The following is a 20,203-nucleotide window of genomic DNA, read 5'->3' as shown; positions in this document are numbered from 1 at the left end:
TGATTGGGATTAATTGTGTGTACAAATCCTCTTGGTTCATAGCAAGATAACTACGCTTACATCAAAAGAAAAATTATAGTCTATGAGAGGTAGTATGATGGGATCTGGTGATAGAAGTATTTCATTGAGCCTTTCAGGGCCAAAGAGAAACACTATACGTTGTTGAAAGTGTATCTTACGGCTAATCCATACGTTAATTCTAATAGATTGTACAGAGTGAAAGCGATAGAAATGATCATCATGTGGGTTATTCATCTAGGATAGTATGTGAGAAATGTAGATATGAGAGAAGTGAAGAGATGAGAAGTTTCCCTCCCAAGCCCTATTCTTGCCCGTAGGCAATAAGGATACTGCGGGGAGAGATGTACCTGTAGAAAAGAGAACCTAGAATTTGCAGAGAGGATGAATTACTAAGAATGAGAGAGATGAGATTAGATACATATATATATGTTGGATTAGAGATGAAAAAGAAAACAACAACAAATCAAGAAAACATAAATGTAGAACACATCTTACTTGACAAACCCTTTGGCACCATTATTGATGGAGAGAGAAGAAGAGTGGATAATTCCACTTTGATTGATACACCAAGTGCAAGACCTTCTTTGATTAGAGTTGATCTTCCAAGGTTAGCTTGTTGCAAGAATGGCTAGTCTCCCTCTAGGAGAAAGTGTAGGCTTGGGCTTATGTTAATGGCTAAGTACAATTAGGCATTACTACTCACTCCCTCAAGAATTCCTCTCATCAATGGCTTGAATGCTTGAGTTCCTTCCAAGGAAGAAGAGGTCCCCTTTTATAGGTGAAGGGAACCCACAAGGGTTTACACAAGAAGAGAGGAGCCAGTGTGAACAGGAATTGGAAAAGTTGGAAATGAGCTGTCCCTGCATGATGTGGGCAGACTGGGGTCCAGTATTTTGATCATATCTCCTCAACCGTAGCTCCAAATAAAAAAGTAAAAATATGGGCAGAAACTTCAGCTCATTAGCTACGATTTTCATTTTAAAATCATTTTTCAATTCGGATTGGAACCTTGTGTAAAAAATTCATCAAAATAGGGTCCATTTATGGCAACAAAAGTCTTCATGTGGTCTCCTTAGCCTTGACTTTCATTTAATTCCCAAGGACACCTCATGCCATATGAAAGCATGACATTTCTCCTTGACAAAGTTTTGTAACCATGCTTGCAATAATGCATTAAAATAAGTGTATCTTTGAAATCATGCCACCTAGTGTCCCACTAGGATTTGATTCTCTCCTAGTAGCTATTTAAAAAGAAATATAAGAAAAGTATAAAAAATACATAGAATATATATATATTGGAGTTTACCCTAGATATAGAATCTAGCTAGGGTGTGAGATGATAATGAAATAGTAGAAATAAAGAATCAATGCTTTTTGCCCCAAGTTAAAGAGGCGGAGCTATTGACACTTTTCCCATAGTATTTTTTGATGGTAAAGTAAGAATACATTACCCTTGAGATAAATAATAAGATGAGATAGAAAGCTTATTTTTATACTTACATATGCATATGTACATTATAGGAAATATAATTATGTATCTAAAAAGTTACAAGATCACTCTTGTAGCATGTGTTCCCACTATGTACATGTCACAACACGACAGCGTGCGCGTGCTGTTTACAACGTCCATACAACCTCATTATTTCCCAACCACTAGATGTAGCCCTTTTTCACCTCCCAATAGCACCATACATAGGAAGAGCCATCAACCTCTAGCTCTACATCTCCACCCATTTCCCTCCAGCTTGAGTTACCTACTGAGAGAAACTTGCACTACTTTTCACCTACATTCTTTGTGTGGTACATGCATCTCCTAAACTGCAGAAGCCAGTCAGGGATTGCCACCTCTTGGTGCAAATTGAAGAGGCCTCTCCAAATGCAGTCACTGCTTGCTTGCATCTTGGAGGCTTGTGGCGGCACGACGCAAGAAGTTGATATGGGTGGAGAATTGACTATCAAATTGAAGAGGCCTCTCCAAATGCAGTCATTGCTTGCTTGCATCTTGGAGGCTTGTTGTGGCACGATGCAAGAAGTTGATATGGGTGGAGAATTGACTATCAAATTGAAGAGGCCTCTCCAAATGCAGTCACTGCTTTCTTGCATCTTGGAGGCTTGTGACAGCACAACGCAAGAAGTTGATATGGGTGGAGAATTGACTATCAAACTACCAATCAAGGGCTGATGAGAATCAAGCACTGATGAGAATCAAGACTTCTACACATAATAGTAGCAGCCCACTTTGTTCGCTTATTATCATGCAGGTTGTTCGCTTATGATCATGCAAAACTCTCATAATCAGGTGACATACTTGGACACTTCTCATTCAATGAGCATATCATGAAATTGTATTGTATTCGAGCAATTCCATGAAGTATTCACCAAGGAACTGACAATAAGGAAGCGGGTTTGTGTTTTTGACATTGCACTACATTGGTGGCCGTGATGACTAATCATGTTGCACTAGCCCCTTACCATAGGAAGTGCCCCATCAGGCGAGCCAACACACTTTTCCCCTGCAGGCAGCCATCCGCTTTAATGTCTATCATAGCTGCTTTGATGTTCATAAGCCAGTGTGTTTAGAGGAAGTGCAGCCACGCATAGGAATCTTCTTGCTAATTTAGTTTATTTAAACTAAATATGCCAATAGGTCAACCAATGTCCAACACACTCTTTCTCTTCTTCTCCCTCCCTCTCCACCCACAATTGTAGCTGCTCCTATGGATTCCTCTTTGTGCCACTTGTGTAACATTTAATGGCCTAAAAAACTTGTGTGTAGCGGAAATTAGCATGAACATAGTGGGCATTTCATTAGAATAGATTCCTAATGAGAATTACAAGAGTGCTTGGGTGGAGAGAGCAACAAAAAGCATAACACCTAGTTAGATAGCATGAATAATACTTTCAAAAGAGAGAGAAATTAAGCTATTGACAACAGTTGAGGACCGGATTTGCATGGAGCCTGTCCGCCCTCCAAAAGGCTTTGTATTATGGTTTCTCCCACGAAGAGAGACATTGTACAATACAATTCTTTGTGTTCCTTCAAGACTAGCTAGTGCAATGAAGATGAAAGCTTCATGCACTAAGCAAAACACTTAGCAAACACAACATCAATTATCCCCAGTCTCAGACCCAAGACCTCACACACCTTCGAAGATGGTGAGAGCTAGCAGGGTACGAGAGTAGATTAACAGGAAGAAGGAGTATCTTACGAGAAAGATGTACATCTCCTCACATAATCACTCATATTAGCATAGCTTAGCTTAGTAATTAGCTTGGTAGAGGAGATGAGCATGCATTGAAGCTTGGCTCTTGGTTGGATTTGCATCCACATGCCAAGAGTATGTCGATGTAGGCTTCTATCTCACAAGCTTGGAGTAGGTGATGAGCTCTCCATTAAAGCTTGGGAAGAGATAGTCTTCTTTACTTCTCACATAGACTATGTGAGAGTGTGTGTGTGATAATGCCTTGAAAAAATCAGCCCCCTCTCTCTCTTGGGCGAGCCCTCTTGCTATTTGCTCTTGCTCTACCCCCATTGGACCTCCCCAAGGCAAGCCAATGACAATTAAGCAGCATAAGTGATAGCCTTCTGACATGTGTCCCCCTTTCCCCTTTGTGAGAGCTTTAGGTAATTTAATAATTCAACTAAACTCTCATTGGACCCCTTTGCCTTCCAGCCAATAGGAATCAGGCAAGCCATTGGGCTGCTGAATGCTCATTGGACCCCTTGGGAGACTGTCCAATAGTCATCTAGGAGACTTAATTCTCATTGGTTATTTTATTAAGTGTTTTTAAATTAATTAAACTAGATTTACTCTAGCCTAATTCTCATTGGTCCACCTCCAAGGCCATCCAATAGGAATTGGGTACACCTTGTGGGCATCTGGCCTAGGGAGCTGACATGTGTCCCTCATTCCCTTTGTGTAAAGGGAGCTTGTGTGTGTGTGTGTGTGACTTTCTCTCTCATCCCCTACTCCCAAGGCTCGCCCCCTCCTATGTAGGGATTTGTAAAGACTTTTTGGGTCACACACAAAGCATCCAATTTCCCCTAGGGTTGACCTTTGGACACAACCTTTGAATTTTGGAACCTTAGCATTTTGGAAGTCTTAATGGGCTGAACCTTAGGGTCTTTTTAGCCCATTGTTGCACATGGATCTTTTGCAGATGGCCCCCCCTTTGGATCCCTATTTTCCCTCCTTTGGATCCCTACTGTGGCCGGTTTGCTAGCTTAACCAATATTCTAGCTTTTTCTCCCCTGGCACTTCCCATATTAAATGATCAGTTTAACATGAGAAAATCATTTAGGAGAATTAGATATTGATTATTATGAAAACTTGCAGGTTAGCATATCTACAAGCTCCTCCTCTCGCAAGCTCCACAATGCTGCCTTTGCTTCAAGTTGATGTCTGTGTCACCACATCTCTGAGACTAGAGTTCAATTTGCTTTGGGAAGCCACCCTTCTTCAACTTTGATCCATCCAAGTTCCTTAGCTGTATCTCCAAGGTCATTTACATTTCCACTTCATTGAAGCAAGCTACTATCCTACCCTCTGCTTTCGCAAATGGGACCACAACCACCCAAGGTTTGGCCATCAATCTCATTGGCAATAGAGCGTTTATTGCTAGTGTAGCAGATGATCAAGGTTATGGTTGGGCAATAGCTAAGGCATCAACTACATCTAGAGCGGATATTCTTTTGGGAACTTGGGTTCCTACTCTCAATAATGTGTATATATATGTGTGTGTGTGTGTGTGTGTATATATATATATATATAATTTTTTTAAAACAAGCCTCAGGAGGAAAAACTTTGATGCATCTCGCACGCTTCCAAATGGTTCCCTCATGGAGGTTGCCGAGGTTTACCTACTCAATGTTGTATTTGTCAATTTAAATAATGTTCCTAAAAATATAAAAAGTAACAAGAGATGTGTAGTGCGCTCTTGGTAGAATATGCAAGACATAGCTAAGAGTCTAACACAAAACTAGGGCAATAAAGACATTATGGTGCACTCTTTAGCTAACGGACCCATGCTAGCCTCTACTAGCATTTCATGATGCCCACTTTATTAAGTCAAGAAAAGTGTTTGTATTGATGAAAAATTGTAGTAGCTACTTAGATCAATGGGAATTTTTAGAGCTCAAGTACTTCTTTCATATCATATGTTACTAGATCTTGCCAAAGGACAACCTCCAAAGAGGAACAAAATCGCTTTTAAGGGTTAAAATTACACGTTGCTAGCAATGGTGCATGACCCATCAAACACATTTAGGATTTTAGAATTAAGCAAAATGAATGGCAAAATCACCTACTCACTCCAAACGGTTGGTCAAGTTCATATCGGGTTTTGTTGAACTTTTTCAAGGCATACATTTGTCCTTGCTTGTAAATCAATTTCTTTATGAAGACTATGAGGCATATTTTAGGTTATTCAATTAAAATAAGTAAATAAATAAATATTTGATGACTAATGAACATTATCTAACCTTAATATCTCTCATTATCATCCTCACAAAATATGTTTGTAACCCTTTAACTTTTTAATTATCGTGTAGACAATCATAAAAAAAGGTTACTACGTGCAATCAAAGTCCATATTTACCATTGAGTCTTTTATATAGTTGTATCATTTTAGAAGCTAAGTGACGTGAATTGATTTCTTAAACACGATGGCATCTTGTTATTAGTATAAAATGGGATTCATTGACTATGCTTTGAAGCAACACTGGCATCTCTATCCACTTGTACCTCTCTCCACATGCACACACCGATACATTTATTATTAGATGCAATATATCCTCCGGGTATATATATTAAATGCCTTAGTCCTCTTTTCATACCAACATTATCCTATGAGCTAGGAACCTAACCATCTCTTACGTCGTGGCTTAAGCTTGCATTGATTGGCAAAAAAACTAAACGTAGATTTTCCGGTTTAGGTAGCCCTAGTGCAGATTCACTGATTTAGGCAGCATGTCTTGTTGGTGTAGATTTGTTGGTTGAGGCAACACCAATCACAAAATCATATTGTAGTGGCTAGACACCACTGCAACTGGTATGATTTTGTTAACCCGGGTATATAATGAAAGTGATTGGGATTTGGACTTATATTTGAAATTGTATATGGATGTGGTATATGATGATTTCCTGTCACGACAATGTTTATGGAATTGGACTTGACATTTATAAGATTGATGATGAGTGTGACCAATGATATCTAATTCATCAGGGTATGACATATACTACTTATTCTTGTAATATGGAACACTAGAATAGGCAGTATGTGGATGACGATAGGCATAAGCAATGTTGTTTAGTTCTATAATTTTTTCTTTTACTATGTTATATTTCTTACACAGAATACTAACCACTGTTTTTGACAAGTATGGCTTGCAAATTCTTATCTTCGCAACTGAGGAAAATTGCTTTCTAACATAGAGATATGTAATGAAAATGTAAAATGACATATTTATTGCAATTGACAGGTGAAAAAAGCTAAAGAATATGCAAAAGGACATCACATTTATGTATATTTTATTATTAAAGTGCTCTTTATGAGCTATGGACATTTATGTCCAGTCGGTTAGTATGTATTCACTTTGAGCATTCCAAAAATCTATAATAAATACGTGCAAGAGGAAAATTCTCACACTTGCACGAGGGAAGATTGCACCCACTGTCTGTGTCATTCTTCTCTTCTCTCATCTCCTCTCCGATCATGCTTGTGTAGCACTCCATTCTAGGAGGTGCGCTTACGCTCATTACTCCTCTCTTTCTTACACTCTCTATCTCTCAGATTGTGCATAGCTTCCATCATGTGTGTGTGCAATCCATCAAGTATGCAAATTCTATGGTTTATGGCTTGCAGTGAGCTGTTTTGGATATTTTGCAGGGACACCTTGCATCCGTTTGTAGCACTTGGAAGATCATGTACTCGACTTTTGTGAATGTAAAGGACACTATCATTGGGCATATACAGGATTCTCAATCTCCTAAGGAGGCTTGGGACACTTTGCTCTCATTGGATGTGACCAACACAAAGGCAAGGAAGCTACACTTGCATATTGATGTGAATATTGTGCAGAAGAAAAGCGTGTCCATCAATGAGCTAAAGATAAAGAACATATGTGAGTCACTTGCATTGATTGGTGTTACAATTGATGATGATGATAAAGTAGAAGTCTATATGTGAGGTTTGGGTCCTGAGTACAAACAATTTAAAACTGACATCCATCTTTGAGAGAACATTCCCTCGTTTACAGATTTGGTGTCCTTATTGATTGTGGAAGAGAAGGAACTTGAGGAAGACTCCTCTACACAAGGTGGAAACAATTTTGGATAGGTCCTTTTCAACAATAGAGTAAGAGGAAGAGGACGTGGCACATGTCGTGTGGACAAGGCCGAGGAAGAGGAAACCACCAAGCACAACAATAGAATAACAATCATGGTCATAACACAATTGGTGGTCGAGAAAACTTTTGAGGCAGGGGGAGTCCAAGAGGTCGTGGAAATGTGCAGCACAATAATGTAGATCGACATGGAAATGTAGTATGTTTGGGTTGTGGAAGACATGGTCACGTTGAACGTGACTATCCAGACAGGAGGTAGCAAAACAATTATGCAACCACTAGCAGGAATGCACATGAGATCAAGAGGCTATTTGTGGTGCAACACATGCTAAATACTATGTCTGCAAATGTGGTAAGATCTAGCGATAATGCCTAGTATGTGGAGTTTGGTGTATCGAATCACAGGACCAGCCATGGTGAATGGTTTAAGGAAATGCAAACTTTACAAAGTCTTGGTTATGTAGAAATTGGGGATGATACTGCACATCCTATTATGCATACAAGAAATGTGCCATTGTCTATGACATATGGTAAAGTGAAGTACCTGGCTGATGTACTACATGTACCCAACATTACAACGAACCTAGTGTCTGTTGGGAAAATGGTTGAGCAGGGTTTGTAGGCTCATGTTTAACTCCAATGGCCTCTTTGTTGAAGAGCATAAGAAGAATGGAAGGCTGATTGCACAAGGAAACAAAGTGGACATAATGTTTACTTTGGATGTAAATGTGCCCGAGGTGAATGCTGCCATGTTTGCACGAGATGCACATGTTGTTTCCGGTATAGAGATTTGGCACAAACATATTGGTCATGTAAATTTGTAGAGGCTAAAAATGATGCAGACTAAAGAGATGGTTACATGTGCAAGCAGGGAATAGGGCACTTGGAAGTGATCCTAGACCACGCAGGCCAAAAAGAGCAAGAAATCTTGTGAAGAGATTTACTTATGACAATTATGTGGCTCATCATTGTGCATTTATGACAAAGATTACAGAGGAAGTAGAACCCACATGTTTTGAAGATACTATCAAGGATGAAAAGTGGGGCAATCTATGGATGAAGAGATGGTTACACTTGATGCAAATGGAACATGGGAATTGGTGCCATTAGCAAAGGAAAAGAAGGCAATTCGATGTAAGTGGGTTTACAAAATAAATCATAATGCTGATGGCAATGTGAGCAGGTACAAGGCTAGACTTCTGACCAAAGGTTATGCACACACTTATGGGATTGATTATGAGGAGACATTCAGTCCCACAACTAAGATGGCTACCGTTTGTGTGTTTATTGTAGTGGCTGCCACATTAAAATGGGTGTTGAAACAAATGGATGTAAAGAATGCATTTTTTAATGGAGACTTGGAAGAAACTGTGTAAATGGAGCAGCCACAAGGTTATGCAAATAGGAAGCTACATGACCTTGTATGAAGGTTAAAGAAAGCATTCTATGGGCTAAGCAAGCACCTAGAGCTTGGTAAGAGAGGATTCTGGCATTCCTCATTTAATTGGGCTTTGAGATGTGTGATGTAGACCATTGATTGTATGTGCAAAAGAATGAGGCACGAATTGTGGTAATATGCACCTATGTGGATTATTTGATTGTTGGAGATGATAATGTGGCTGAAGTAGAGGGAGTGCAGGCTCTACTTATGCATGAGTGGGACATGAAAGACTTGGAAGACTTGTGGTATTTCTTGGGCATTGAAATTATTTGCACAGAAAAAGGTGTATGGCTATCACAAAGGCAATATGATTTGGATATGTTGAAAAAGTATGGTACGGATGATTGCAAGCCAATTGCAATGTCCTTAGATCAGAATTTGAAGTCGGGGAATAATGCATATCAAGTGCTTGATAATGCTACCATGCACAGAAAGATTGTGGGTAGCTTGATCTACTTGACTAAAGATTGCTCTTTCAAGTACAAAGGCAGAGTACAAGGGTGCTACAGTGGCAGCATGTGAGGTAGACTGTCTATGAACAGTAAAATTGAGATTTTTATTAATATCAATGTTTTAGATTTATGTGTTTTAGCTTAAAATCCATAGGTAGGCTTAAAATAAGTTGTAAAAGTAGTGAAGATCCAAAAATAGAGGTTTTAAGAGTCGTGACCTAAAAGTTGCGTTTTTAGCCAAACAGAGACGGTTTTTGCAATTCTGTCCATACTACCTTGTAGACTAGACCTATTCCTGTCGTTTTCAGTACCTGGATTTCTCTGTTCTGAGTTCGTTTGTAAAAGTTATGATGAAAACAAACAGAAGGCAGCAGCAGTGTAGTATACACAGGGACAGACATACATACAACATCATACAGTTCTCCCTGCTATCAACCAAGAAGTGGATTGTTTCTTCATGGTAGAGTATGGCAATTGAGACTATGAAGGAATATAATTATGTTTTTTACTTTGAGTATCATGTTGAATTGGTTGCACGAGTATGCTCTTTTGGCTATTTTATAGGCGATGCAAAAATCAATGTGTGAAACAGGATCTGTGCAAAGTGTCATGATAAAAATCTAACCTTCACGGATCGTTTAGCTTTCACGTTCTTATATTATTCTCGCAGGTATACTTGGTGCGAAAATCGTGCAGGATTTGGGATTGCTACTTCACAACTTTGGAGTACAGGTACAGAGTCTAGTTTTCATCTATTGTGACAACCTCAACAACATACAATTGGCACAAAACCTAGTGTATCATGCCAGGATGAAGCACATTGAGGTGCACTACCACTTCATCAGAGAGAGGATCTTACCAGGCAACATCGACCTGGAGTACGTGGTGATAGATGAGCACGTTGCAACATGTATCTTCACGAAGACCCTTGGAGCAGCAAAGTTACAAAAACTTTGAGTGATGCTTGGCATACAAGAGATGGCATTGAGCTTGAGGGTGAGTGTTGAGATGTCAAGGCCAACATGTACAACTCTTGAATGACTACCACTGACAGTCGTCATCACTCTCATGCCTTGGTGGATACGCATATCTTTTCCAGTGATACTACATCTATACTACACCAAGATGGTCTACCTACTAGAGTGATGGCTTACTTATCTACTCACCTCACTCACTAGTGGTTCATACTAGACCGTTGTACTAGTTCTTCTTTTATGTTGTATTTTTCCCTTATGTTTTGTAGACCTCTTATCTTGAGTTAGTGAAGAAGAAGAAGTACAGTCTTTTTGCCTCCATCTTTGTGTGTGTGTGCTTACAAGAGCTCAATCTCTCTCCTTCTCTATCTCTTGACATCCACCACATGCAAACTAATCCCAGTTTGATAATAACACCTAGTTCCGATGCTAACCCACAATTCTCCATTAACTTCCCCACTAACAACAATCAGTTTCCTCAATTTTCTAACCCTCTATGCTAGGACATGTGGTGAGCATGAGGGACACATCAATGATATGCAATTAACTCTTGGCAAACCCATGAGAACACCCCCTCTCTCTCCCTGGTGCATAGTCATGTGAAATTAACTCTTGGCAACCCCAAGAGAACACCCCCTTTCTCTCTCTGGTGCATAATAATCACGTGCAATCCTTCACGTGCTCATCTATGAGATGCTCACTCACACCTCCCCATCTCTTATGCCGCAATAGCTACTTCACCCCCTACACAGTCTGTACTACTCACATAGTATGCTCGTACTGGTGTAAGTGACCGTATATCCCCTTCTATACTATCTCCCTTACCTATTAACTATGCTTCACAATAAGACCCTTCTCTTGGAGGACTCCTGACGCATCCACGCCCTGTTGAGGACCTCCCCCATCGTCAAACCTAAGTTAAAAATGCTAATATCATGCAACATATTTTGGGCAATGGAAATACTAAAGTTGTAGCAATAGAGAATAAACAAGGTATGCCCCATTTCACATTGTCAATGGCTATAGTAAATAAGTAAGAAGCAGAATAAGAGAAAAGAGCTTTAGTCATGATGATTTTTAGTGTGTGTTCTCCTTTATAAGTTCTACGTGCATGGATTAGGGATAACTGGCTTATCAAAGGTATCAAGGTGTAGAAAGTACAAGTCCTTAAAATTTTCTATATCATTCTACTTAAAGATGAAAGCATGTTTGTGCAAGGCTGGGTACCGGGAAGTGGATGGTCAAAAACTCACCCCTCTGTCTTTTTAGACGGTCACATTATTTTTGTCTTGAGGGTAACTGCCAGGCCAAGGGTCCAGTATGAAATCGTAGCTCGAGTGTTCAGTATGGATCCTAATTTGCCCCTTGTAATTTTTATTCTACAAAACTTACATTTTTAAGGCCCTCGTTATGAGGAGAAGCCATCGTGCATGAAAAAAATCACTCACCGAAAAACCAAAAAATCAAACCTGCTCTTGAGCTTTGGGCTTATTGGAACATTCCTTTTTGTCAGGATATTATGGCAGACATGGTCGAAAAGTGACCAAAAAATGATTGGTTGGCTGGTGGCCAATGGTCAGAAGTGTATGGCCGATGGACGACGTTGAATGAGCGGTGGCCAAGTTTTAGGTGAACTCGTCTACCTAAGAATGACTACACATGGGCACATGGGGGAGTCCTTCTTGAACTTGTCTACACAAGGGAAGCCCATAGAGGCTCCTTTTGGCCTATAAAAGGAGGCCTCTTCTACACAGAAAGCGGTTGAAAAGTAAGGTGTGGAAGGTGTGTGAGTTGGTGAAAGAGAATGAAGCAAGGAGTGAGGTCCATTAAGGGTTAGTAATCCCTTTGTAACTTACTTCTAGTTTGAAGTGCAAAGCCATTGAGTGGCTGCTTTCTTGTGGATGTAGCCCACACTTGCGTGAACCACCTATATCATGCTCTCTCTCTCTCTCTCTCTCTCTCTCTCTCTCTCCTTTACTATCTCCCTTGTGTGTTAAATATCTCTCTCCATTAAGTAAACCACTCTAATCTCTACTAAGCTACTCTCATCTATTCCTAACATCAAAGGTTGCCTATAAAAGGGCAAGAGGTTGGGAGGAGAGATAGGTTTCAAAGACCTAGGCCTCACACTAGTATCAAAGCTATTTTGGAAGAGGAAAGGTGTGATCCTTGTGTGGTCTATCTTTAGCAAAGCTTGCATGTGTGGAGCCGTGGAGAAGGAAGGGAAACTCTCTCAATCGGGAAGCATTATAGAAATGGCCACTTGGGATGGGAGACAAGGTCAACCTGGCTTGCACCGAATTTATCCATCTCATTCTCCTTGCATGTGCAAGGTCATGGGGAGCAAGACCCATCCCTACAATAGCCCACACCAAGCGATCTGCGGCTCCATCTGCCTCCTCGAATTCTTGCAGCATCTGCAGAGTCTACCATGGCTTGTTTTCTAGTCTCTTTTTCACATGCAACACCCAAATTGGGTGGGGGAGGGTCAAACTTAACCCTCCACTAGCTTACATAAGTGAGGGTTCCCACTTCCAACGTTCAAACTTGACATCAACAACTTGCTTCGATTTGGCAAGGTTAATTGATTTCTCTGTTGCGATTGCTCAAGTAAGGTCACTCTTTATTTTTGCTAGGCCTTTTTGCAACAAGGTATTCATATTTTTTTGCTCACAGGTGGTGAAGGGTTATTGGAGAAAGCTTTGCATTATAAAAGGAAAGTCGGTATCTGACACCAATGTATGGCAAAAGAAAATTGCCATGTCAAACCTATACAGCTTTCTTGCCTTTATGTCTATCTTTCTCTTTCTCTCTTTATATATATATATATATATATATATATATATATATATATATATCCCCCCTTCTGTGTGTGTGTGTGTGTGTGTGTGTGTGTGTGTGTGTGTGTGTGTGTGTGTCATAGATTGGTCGGCAAAAGGTGGATGACTTCGGTTTGAATTTGTTCGGTTTGGTCTACATGCACAAAACCTAAGTGGACAAACTAGGTCTGAATTTGTTGGGTGTGTTAGCATGTACAACGCCTACGTCAAGAACCTAGGTTTGAATTGGTTAAGATCAGTCCACATGGACAAATATTGTATTGGGGCCATGCAAGACAATCTCTCTCTCTCTCTCTCTCTCTCTCTCTCTCTCTCTCCTCCCCTCCCCTCCCCTCCCCTTTGTATGTGTCTTTCTCTCTTTCCCTCTCTTTCTCTCTTCTCTCTCCTTTTCAATCTCTCTCTCTCTCTCTCTCTCTCTCTCTCTCTCTCTCTCTCTCTCTCTCCCCCAACCTCCACTCCTTGCTATCTTCCCCCTCCCCCCCTTCCCCTCCTTCCCCCCCTCCCTCCTTGATTTTTGTCCACATGGTCAAAACATTAGTCTCATTATGTCTCCTAGCTCACATGAAGTGATGAAGTTTAGTCCCCCCCCCTCTCTCTCTCTCTCTCTCTCTCTCTCTCTCTCTCTCTCTCTCTCTCTCTCTCTCTCTGTGTGTGTGTGGGATTTGAAGTTGATTCATTGTTAAGGAAATTGTGACGTTCATTTCAAATCTATACATCTGCCATTTTTTCAAATCTAGAGACGTTGAAGTCAAGTATCAACTTCAAACAATTCATGTTCATTTTCAATGTATAAAAGAAAATGATAAAAAAGCTAAAGTTCTATCTACATGGCCAAATGCCAAAGGCTATATATGCTAAGAGAACTCTCTCTCTCTCTCTCTCTCTCGCCCGCCGCCCTCCCCTCCCCACTGGGAGAGCCATATGTTGGCCATATGGTGCAATTTTTAGGCTTCCTAGGACCAACACTTTAACCAATATGACATGTTCACTTCACATTGTACAATGTTAGGATGCTTAGCAATTTAGACAAACTTAAGTAAATACTCTCAAGTTTAGTCTTTATGATCAAAAGATAAAATCTTCTTGAGATAAAATCTTCTTGTATGTGGCATGAAATAATATGACAAAAGATGCCCATCCATGGGACCCTCTTTAAGTTACCCCCAAGAGAAAACTTGGTTTGAGCTCTCAAGCTTCCCAATACCCCCTTTAAAACTAATCACAAGTAATTTACTAATTTTGAGATTGCAAGCGTTGACCAAAGCGCCAAATTGAAAGGCTTTCTAGGAGACAATTTGGCCCATCCAAGGCAAATCTATGGTGGTATATTGTTGTGAGCACAAAGATGAAAGTTATGTGCACTTTGTACCTTGTCTCTCTCTCTCTCTCCCCCCCCCCCCCCCCCCCCCCTCTTTTGTGTGTGTGTGTGTGTCTCCCTCCTTCCGTCCCTCTTGTTTGCATTGCCCTTGTGATGAGAAAATTCATAACTTTGTTATTCAAAGACTCGATTTTTGGCCATTTGGTAGAATGAAAATGCTTCATAAGATGTATAAATCATGTAGTTGAGATGTGTGCATTGGTCATAGTAAAACAACTTGCAAAAATTAAAATCAAGTTCTTGTCAAATATTCAATATGTCCTAAACATAGTGGCACAATGATAGAATGCTCAAATTTTATTGACTTAGCATATCCTCGGGCTCAAAAGCAACAGGCCTCCTCAACTGACTGACCTTGGCATGCGAGTGTCGAGGTCCCATTGCCTCAAAGAAAGCACCAGTCACTCTATCGCCGACCTGGGTCCACTGAGATGCCTGTCGGTGAAAAGCAAACTCATGTCGCCTCTCCTCTGTGCTAGCAAGCTCTTGTCAAGCAAACTCATGTCGCCTCTCCTCTGTGCTAGCAAGCTCCCGTCAAGCCTGTTGTAACTGCTCCTCCAACCAAGGATTGTCTGGATGCTGCTCCTGCATCCTCTATAGCGAAGCAATGCCTCGTCTGAGACGCTACTCCTCCTCTCTCGCGACAGCCCGGCGAGCCAGAGAGTCCTGGAGAAAAAAGCGGCTAATCTGGGCTAGGCCTGAGGCCACTTTGTCAGCAGGAGACTCTTGCCTGTCCAAGCTCTCTATCCAAAGAGCCTCTACCCGCTCTCTGAGTGCCGAGTCCAACAAGACTCTCTTTGGGATGCGAAGCATCGTGCTCCCACTCCTCTGCCTGTCTGCCACTGTGAGGATCATTGGTGCATGGTCCGAGAAGGAGGTCCCTGCCAGAATGCCCATTGTCCCTCCCAAGTCATTGAACTGATCACTAGTGTAGAAGCGATCTATCCACGATAGATTCTCTCCTCCCACTCTGCGGTCCGAGAGAAGGCAAGGCTGTCTGGGGGCCTCACAAAACCAGAGTGCTGCCAAACATCCAAAATCCTCAGAGTCATACAAAACCTCTCCCAAGCTGCCAGCTCAACTCCATGCACTGTAGCATGGCTGCCACCAATCTTGTCAGAAGGGTCCTCCAACATGTTGAAGTCCCCTCCTATGCACCAATGTTCTGCCTGCGGCAGAGACTCAACTATCTGAGACCAAAACTCTGCACGAGCACTCACCACATTGGGCGCATAGATGTTCAGGAAACCCATTAGGCCACCCTGAACCTGCATAGTAATCCACTCAGCCTTGCCTGGCACAATAATCCCTCTGTCCACAATGGCATGTTGCAAAGAGTCCGCAATAGTCATACATACCCCACCCTGGATGCCTCCAGGTCCAAAAGCAGCTGACCAAAAAGTATCATATCGTCCATGCAAGAGCTGACCACAACGTCTAATGCGGCTCTCACACAGATGGTGCTCCTGAAGCATAAGGAGATCAATCTCTCCTCCCACAAGGCAACACTGAAGCTCCTGACGTAGTCGGCCCCACTGACGTTGAAACTGGGGCCCACCTAGTCCCTGCACATTCCATGAGACGATACTCATGGGGAGCGAGAGAGAACAGATGCTACCACAGCAACTAGATGGGCTATCTTCGAGGCTGGCTTGGATGGGGAGTAATCCGCATCCGAGCGTCCTCTAGATAGGCGTGACTGCATCGAGTGCCTGGCCCAAAAGCCCAAGCAGAGCGAGTTGTACGTAAAGCAACCTCCTCTATCCAGGAGTCCTCATGAATGTATACATAGCATGGCAAGCACTGTGTATCGGCAAAGAAGTAAACCACAATGTGTCTACATCCTGCTGAATCTGGAGGTGTCACCGCAAACTTGGCCAATGGCCACAAAGTCTGGAGCATGTCTGTAACTCCTAGTTCTCCCATGGGTGAGAGAACTCTAGGACCTCAGTGTGCAACCATCCCAACACTGAGTCGAGAGTCCACTTTGTCTGGTCTCTGCCGCAAAGGGGGAAGGAGAAGCCAGCTGCTGAGTCCAAGGCCTTGTCCCCCTAGCGGCAAGGAGCAGAACATGGACCCTGAAGCAGGTTGCCTCATGGTCTGCTGAGGGGTCGTCGAGAAAACGAGTGAAGCCGTAGTCGAAGAAGTCCCATTGGCGCTGGATGTCAATGCTCGTCAGACCAGGAGGGATAGTTGCAAGGGAAGATGTCTGTACTTGCAGAGGGGGTCGCAAGAAGGGCTGTCCCTCTCTCGCTAAGCGACTCGTGGCAAAGGTGCTGCCAAGAGTTCTCCTGCCCCCTGGGTCAACTGTGGAACTGAAGTAGGAGAGGGGAGAGAAGGAGCTGGGGGGAGCGGTGGAGAAGAGGGGCGGGAGGGAGTGGTAGAGGTAGAGGGGCGGGGGGAAGAGGCGGTGGGAGCAAGAGGCGGGGAGGAGGATGAGGAAGAGGGGGGGAACTCTTGGGGGGGAGGGGCTGTCGAAGGTGAAGCTGGGGTGGGGGCTGGAGCAGGGACCTCATCCTGCTCAAGAGGACCAAACCGGTTCCCTGTGGGAACCCACTGCTGCTGAGTAGGCGCCTGAGGACCACTCTGAGTGCCAGGCTGATGATGTGGCCCCTGACGTCGTCTACCACGGGCCTGCTGCCATCCCTCCTCCGCTGGAGCCCCAGGGTCAGAGGGTGGCTCTGCATCTGTGCGTTGTGTCTCTGTCTGTGTCTGCTGGCCAGCCCTTGCAGGCTGGGGCTGAGGCTGTGGTGTAGGTCGAGGCCTCCTGTGTGGACAGGGCTTCGCTAGATGGCCCATCTGTCGAAAAATGAAGCACTGGTTCGGGAGGCCCGAATACTCCACACTCTGTCTAAACCAACCCCCACTCACCCGAGGCAGAAGAATAACCTTCGAGTGCGTGTGAGTGTCTCTGACCAAAACGCGAATGCCAGCCGCCTTGGCAGCTACTGAGGCTGTTGTGCGAGGTGTCTCCAGGACAGGCCCAATGGCTGAGCCGATCCTGTACGAAAGTGGTAAGTACTCCCTCCGCAAATCCGGAAAGCAAACAGAGATGGGGATGTCTGCCTCCTCTACTAGAACATCCGAAGCAGGGTCTAAACCATGTCTCCACTGTCGAAACCATCCGAAGCAGGGTCTAAACCAGGGTCTAAACCATGTCTCCACTGTCGAAAGTGGGCACGTGCTGCTCGGATGGTCAGTGGACTCATGGCGATGACCTTGGACGCCATCTCGGAGGTCTCGAACTCAATCTGGTAGAGCCTCGTCTAAGTATCTGCACGTCCAGGATCTTGCCCACCTCTACGAGAAGGCGGGCCTGGAGAAGGTCCCGCAACTCTCCTTTGCTAGGTCAGGTGCTGAGAATCTTGCAAATGACAGAAGTCGCCTGCAATCGCTCGACTTCTGCGGGCAAGGCTCGCTTGCTCTGTCGGCGAAAGAGCAAGTCGAATGGTGGGCTGAGCAGGGTTAGGCGAGGGGGCTCCGGGCGAGTCCCTCCGGAGCTGGAGGCTCCATCTGTGTCTACTGCTGTGGTGAAACAAACGAGCGATGGAGAGAGACAGCAGAAAAGCGCTGAGCACTAAAGTGCGGGAGCGCAAGCGGGATTTTGGGGGGGGGGGGGGGTATGGCAGCGCGCAAGCAGGCAGCGGACGGCTCGCGGGGCAGCATGAAACCAGGAGGGGGGCAACAGGCGGCTGAGGGGCAGTGAGCAGGAGCGGCGAGGACGGGGGGACAACACGCAGGGGTACGCGGGGGTGGAGGCAGCACAAGGGCTGCCCGGGGGGGGGGGGGGCAGTAGCAATCCAGGCGTAAGTGTTAACTTCCAATAATCCACTCAAGCTCTTCTTCGGATGCCGCTTTCTAGGACTCTTATGCACATGATATAGGTATTCTTGGAAGGTGAACCCCTAGGGAGTGTAGTTGACTTTGTCACCCTTTAAAATCAAAAATTTTGTGAGGATCTTACGTATGTGTTTGGTGAACTTAACGTGATTTCTAGGGCTGGGGAGTGTAGCTGACTTTGTAAATTGTCACACTTTAGAGTCCTTGGTGAACTTAACGTGCGTTCTAGGGCTGGGTGTCAAGTGATTGGTGAAAGGATTGGGTTGCGTACCATGTTTGCCTTGTCTTGAGAAAATGAAAGTGTTGTTGGTATAGACTCTAGTTTAGCTTAGCCCCCAAAAAACAGCAGGTCCAATTGTTGTGAATGCTTCAATGAATTTGCTACAACGTCTTCAACATTCTCACTTCAATCTTCAAAGCATTTGCATCTGATATTTGTGTTGTTGGAAAAATCTTGTGTACCCTCTTGTAATCAACTCCCCCATGGAAGAAGCTCAAAGTAACTCTACCGTCCCAGCCTTTGAAACACTTTCTTGACCTCTCCGCCCTTTGGTAAATCTTTAAGCTCTTTGGGCATTATCAACACCGTCACTGTCATGCCCTCTGCATCTTTAAACCTTGAAATACTATTGTGCGATTGATCTTGAGCAGCCCTTTATTTAAACAACATGCAGTTGCTTGTCTAATGGATTCTTTTTCTAGATGGATTTCTTCTTTGGTGTCCTAACATGATTCTTGTAACACTCAAGTAATTAAAAATTAATTTTCAGATGTTAGTGTTTCTTGTTCTTCTTGCTGCACAAAACCTTTCCCATGGTTGATCAATGTCCAAAGGTCAGCTTTTTAGCACAAATCATGTCAACTTTGACCACGCAAGTTGGATGTACATGTGCCCCTAGAGATTTGTATGAAACCTTAGGTAATTGGAACTCTAAAAGTAGGTGAAAAGCCTACGATTAGGCCCATTGACTCTAAAATCTCCAAACTTTGTGATAGGAGGTGATTTTGGTGTCCAAGTTCACCAAAATTTATGAGCATCTGTATTTGATGATGGTAAACCCTCTCGTGATGTCAATTACCCATTCTATAAAGAAGACTTAAGAATGTTCGTTCAAAATGTATACTTTTGGTAATGTTATTTGGCTCCGCATGTTGCTTAAGTGTCCCTGTGAAAATCAGGGCCAATTTGGATCACTACATATTGAATTGTGCCAGATTTTGGATTTGAAGTTTTGAAATCTACAAATTCTCTTGGTACAAGGGGTTTTGGTGAGCTGATAACTTTTTGTCAAATTTTGAAGTTTTTCATTTGATTATATTCCTTAATGCTCATGGAGTCTTGTGGATCTTGGAATGATTTTGAATTCTTGATGCCTTGTAAAAGCCTTGTTTTGCTTAATGTCTGCACACTTTAGTCCCCAAGTTGACACAGTGACCCAAATTGAGCCGCAACAATTTTTATGGCTTCAATATACCTTGGTGTAGTTACTAAGTCCAAAATCCCAAGTTTTCCACACATTTTTCTGTTGAATGCACTATTTTCACACTGATGATTTGACATTCTACCCATATTCCCTATGGTCTTTAGATCCTGCTAATGAGCTTTGGAAGTTTGGTCAAATTTTATTCCACTGTGGTGCAAAATGATGCTTTTAGGTCGTGGTACAAAATTTGATGGTTTGGTGGCCTTCTTGGACTCATATTGGTGAACCAAGCATACATTTGTGCCCCATTTGTGTTCCCATAGTCCATCTAGAGGCTAGAACCCAATTTTGAGCCGTTTGTAACCAAGGCAATTTTCAACTTACCAATGACTACACTTGATCAAAATTGAATTCTGGCGTCATAGACTTAACCTACATTAGTTCTTGGGCTCATGGTTAAAATTTGGTAAGATTCAGTGCCATGATAT

The 20,203-nt window shown here is 42.9% G+C and overlaps 1 pseudogene; it reads left to right on the top strand.

Annotated features, from left to right (window-relative positions):
- Positions 1-1,897: 1,897 nt before the first annotated feature.
- LOC147463468 (uncharacterized) lies at positions 1,898-5,074 on the top strand (annotated as a pseudogene).
- The last annotated feature ends 15,129 nt before the right edge of the window (positions 5,075-20,203 follow it).

This window comes from Adiantum capillus-veneris, chromosome 2 (genome assembly GCF_014529385.1).
Source record: "Adiantum capillus-veneris isolate H3 chromosome 2, ASM1452938v2, whole genome shotgun sequence".
Classification (NCBI taxonomy): domain Eukaryota; kingdom Viridiplantae; phylum Streptophyta; class Polypodiopsida; order Polypodiales; family Pteridaceae; genus Adiantum; species Adiantum capillus-veneris.
This window is presented reverse-complemented; position numbering and strand designations above follow the sequence as displayed.